At 40.9% G+C, this 4814-nt stretch overlaps 1 long non-coding RNA gene across 1 annotated transcript in view; it reads left to right on the top strand.

Annotated features, from left to right (window-relative positions):
* Positions 1-4814, top strand: part of LOC102771332 — a 13990-nt gene that overhangs the window by 522 nt on the left and 8654 nt on the right. The gene's annotated exons all lie outside the window — the stretch shown is intronic.

The raw sequence follows: 4814 nt of genomic DNA, 5'->3' as shown, positions 1-4814 counted from the left end.
CCCTGCTTCTTTGCACAATTCCTCATCCTTCAGACCACAATTTACATGTCACCTCCTCAGAGAGGTCCTTTGGACCTTGTTCCCACCCGCCTCCAGCCCAATTACTATCATTTATGTCACCCATGTCTGCCTTTCTCAGAGAGCGTCACAGCCCATAATGATTTTACTTTCTGTCTCTCGAGTTCTGAATTTACAATATTCATAGTCTTGCTATCAACAATGATTCCTAACTAACGAAGGTCATGCGGCTGTAGCCCCATATGAATGTAAGAAAAGGGAATACATTCAAAATATGGAGTGCTTTCACTTGTTTAATATAGTGATAAAAATAGAACCATGAATGTTCAGAGCAAGTCACACTTTAAACACTTTTCTAAACTACGCTAATGGAAGAAAGAGCTCTAACCAAAGTGTTGGGCAAGCATCCCCATGTCTTGATGTTCATCCAAAACAAACCATTGAACCTTGGTATTCACCCAGTAACCATTCAGAGGTCAGCTTGACATTTGGGTGGTTTTTTTTAGATAGTTGTGGCCAATAGCACCAACAACCTTTGGTCCCAACCCGGTTAAATAGCAGTGTTTGTAATTCACTGGCATGCATTTCTTGTGTTTTTTGTTTGCTTTGTTTGCTTTGTTTTTTCTTTTACTCAGTATGCACACCAAGCAACTTTACTTCACGGTGACAGTAAGAATTAGTCCTTAAGTTATAGAAACAATTGGGTGGCTAAACTTTTGTTATGCATCCAGGAAGGTAGTTGTAACACCTTGTCACAGTAAATTACTTCAGAGCTGTTTGAGGAATGAATTAAAAATAGTATTATAAAATTACCACCCTAGCTGGTTTGGCTCAGTGGATAGAGTGTCAGCCTGCAGACTGAAGGTACCGGATTCAAATCCAGGTCAGGGGCACATGCCTGGGTTGCAGGCTTGATGCCTAGTAGGGGGCCTACAGGTGGCAGATGATCAATGACTCTCTCTCATCATTGATGTTTCTCTCTCTTTCTCTCTCTCTCTCTCTCTCTCTCTCTCTCCAAAATCAATAAAAATATAAAATAAAAAAATTACCAATTACCTTTTTCATTTGCCTTTATTATATACTAGGGGCCCAGTGCATGAATTCATGCACCTTGTAAGGAACTATGGGCCGAGAGGCTGCAGTGGGCACAAGGGCAGGAGTCGGCCCATTCTGCATGCCCCCCCACCTGGCCCCTCCCACTGCAGAGTCTGGTCACCTGTCTGCTGGCTGCCCCACTCCCACCACCACCAGTTCGCACCTGCTGATGGCGCAAAGCGATTGAGGCCAGCACAGCAGTGGGTGTGAGCAGGGCCAGCACCATCAGCAAATGCGAGCAGCAGCTGCTGCCTTGATTGCCCCTCAGGAGCACGGGGAGGTGGAGAAGCCATCAGGGGCGATTGGGGCTGGCAGCTGCCGCTCGCACCCGCTAATGGTGCCGAGCAATCAGGACCAGCGCTGGGTACCAACAGCAGGTGTGAGTGGCAGCTCCAGCACCAGCTGTGGGTGCAAGTGGGGCTGTCACCAGCAGTGGGTGCGAGAGGTAGCTGCTGGCCCCGATTGCCCTTCAGGAGCAGGAGGAGGGGCAGAAGCCCTGAGGGACAATTGGGGCCAGCAGCCACTGCTGTCACCCACTGACAGTGCCGAGCAATGGGGGCCAGCACCAGGCACTGGCAGTGGGTGAGAGTGGGGCCAGTGCCGGCAGCATGTGCAAACACCTGCCAGGACCACGGTGCACAGGAGCAAAGAATTTTCAGTAACCACCAGAGGCTCGCTCTGATGACAGTGACTGATGCCCTGCCTTGGTCTGGTGCCCCTGCTCACCTGCTCTACCATCCCGCCGTGGTCAATGCCCACCATGTTCTGCACTCTGCTGCCTGCTGCTGATGCCTGCCATGTTCTGTGCACACTTGCTGGTTGTCAGTGCACATCATAGTGACTGGTTGTTCGGTTATTTGGCCATTTGGTCTATTTGCATGTTAGGGTTTTATATATATATATATATAGATAGATAGATAGATAACTAATACTACAAAAGTTTTAAAATCCAAAGTTTTATAGCCTTATTGTTTTATCTGCATGCATAAATAACATGGTTATTGCTTCAAATTTTCAGGAATGTGGAACTTAAAATCAATATAAAATGTTTTTATTTTCATTATATTTTTAAAATGTGTTAAACAGTCTTGATAGCTGATATTCAAAAGTTGCAATCTTATATTCCAACATATAATAGATTCTGTAAAATATTCATAGAAATGGGCAGCTCTTTATTTTCATTTACATTCTTTATTGTTTAAAATATTACATGAGTCTCCGCTTTCCCCCATTGGCCGCTCACCAGATGCACCCACCCCCAACACATGCCCTCACCCCATTACTGTCTGTGTCCATTGGTTATGTTCATATGCATGCATGCAAGTCTTTTGGTTGATCTCTACCCCCTCACCACAACCACCCCGCTCCCCCGCCTTTCTTCATAGGTTGTACCATCTGTTTGATGCTTCTACGACTCTGGTTCTGTTCATCAGTTTATGTTGCTCATTATATTCCACACATGAGTGAGATCATGTGATGTTTATCTTTCTCCAACTGGCTTATTTCACTTAGCATAATGCTCTCCAGTTCCATCCATGCTGTTGCAAATTGTAAGAGTTCCTTCTTTTTAACAGCAGTGTAGTATTCCATTGTGTAGATATATCATGGTTTTCTAATCCGCTCATCTGTTGATGGGCACTTAGGCTGTTTCCAAAGCTTAGCTATTGTAAATTGTGCTGCTATGAACATAGGGGTGCATATATCCTTTCTGATTGGTATTTCTGTTTTCTTGGGATATATTCCTAGAAGTGGGATTACTGGGTCAAATGGAAGTTCTATTTTTAATATTTTGAGGAAACTCCATATTTTGATGTAGTCCCAGTGGTTTATTTTCTCTTTAGTTTCCAATGCCATGGGAGCTGTATCAGTGAAGATATTGCTTCGGCATATGTCTGAGATGTTGTTTCCCCTGGCTTCTTCTAGTATTTTTATGGTTTCCCATTGTACATTTAAGTCCTTTATCCATTTTGAGTTTATTTTTGTGAATGGTGTACTTTGGTGGTCTAGTTTCATTTTTTGCATGTGTCCAATTTTCCCAACACCGTTTATTGTAGAGACTTTCTTGACTCCATTGTATGCTCTTGCCTCCTTTGTCAAATATTAATTGAGCATAATGTCTTGAGTTGATTTCTGGGTTCTCTGTTCTGTTCTATTGGTCTATATGTCTGCTCTTGTGCCAGTACCAGGCAGTTTTGAGAACCATGGCTTGGCAATATAGCCTGATTTCTGGTATTGTGATCCCTCCAACTTTGTTCTTCTTTCTCAAGACTGCAGTGGCTATTTAGGGTCTTTTTTTTATTCCATATGAATTCTCGGAGGGTTTGTTCTAGGTCTTTAAAATATGTCATTGGTATTTTAATGAAGATTGCATTGAATCTATAGATTGCTTTCGGTAGTATAGACCTTTTAATGATGTTTATTCTACCAATCCATGAACACGGTATATTCTTCGAAATGGACAGCTCTTAAGATATTCAATTTCATAAGCAGAATGTTTGGGGATCTTCTAAACTAATTGTTAGAATAGAATAAATTTAAGTCTCGATGAGAACAACTAGAAAATGGTTTAAAGTTGCTAAGAAGCTTAGTTTGGAAATAAAAATAAGCTTATTTTAGTTTTGATTTTTCATAAACTTTGTTTTCTTTTAATCTCTTATATGGCACTGTGTATTACAAAATTGCATCCCTTAAAATGTGGAGCACATCCATTTCCCTACCTCTTATGTAACATGTGTAATTGGTATATGATGGCTACATTTTTCTACTTAGACTTATACTTATACATATGCAGCTTTAAAAAATACAGATTTTTCAGGTTGGAGTGGAGTGCTTTATTTTTAAATTGTTTCCTCTCAACTAACTCATTTTTAAGAGAAGATTATCATCTGCCACTCTGTTTTAAGAACAAATGGGTAATCAGATGGGCCTTAACATCTTTAAAACAGGACATGCATCAAACGTGCATGCACAAACGTTTTTAATTGTTTTGCATAAAGACAGATTATTTATCAATTTCTCATCACTACACCACAGCCTTCAAAAAAAATTTAAATGCTTCTTTTCTACTGGGGCACTTCATCCAAATGCATAAATTTCACAGAAATAGTTGCTCTAGAAATGCAAAGGGAATAAGTAATAATGAATTATACTAGCAAAAACTGCAACTGATGTAAGACAGTATCAAGGTTTATGTTTAATAATGCTGAAATACTGACTGCATTTACTCTTGACTTTATATATACTCCAAATTAAGTATTCTAAGTCCCAAATTGGAAGATCCTTTACTGGTAAATATAACATATGTTAATGAAAATATTTTAGCAGGCATTCCAGATTAGGGAATCAGTACATGCCAAGAAACATTACTTTGCAGAAAAATAGTAAATTTAATGAATAATAGATTCAATTGATGCCAATTAATTTCCTTTATTTCAAACAAAATTTTTATATGAAATAAAAGAGCCCTGGCTGGTGCTCAGTGGTTAGAGCACTGGCCCATAAACTGAAGGGTCACAGGTTCAATTCTGGCCTAGGGCACATACCTCCATTGCAAGCTCAATCCTGGATCCAGTCAGGGTGCATGTAGGAGGCAACCGATCAATGTGTCTCTCTCACATCAATCTCTCTCTCTCTCTCTCTCTCTCTCTCTCTCTCCTCTCTCTCTCTCTCTCTCTCTCTCTCTCTCTCTCTCTCTCTCTCTC

The sequence above is a fragment of the Myotis davidii genome, unplaced genomic scaffold (genome assembly GCF_000327345.1).
Source record: "Myotis davidii unplaced genomic scaffold, ASM32734v1 scaffold967, whole genome shotgun sequence".
NCBI lineage: Eukaryota > Metazoa > Chordata > Mammalia > Chiroptera > Vespertilionidae > Myotis > Myotis davidii.
Note: the sequence above shows the minus strand (reverse complement) of the source record. Positions and strands in the feature narration are given on the sequence as shown.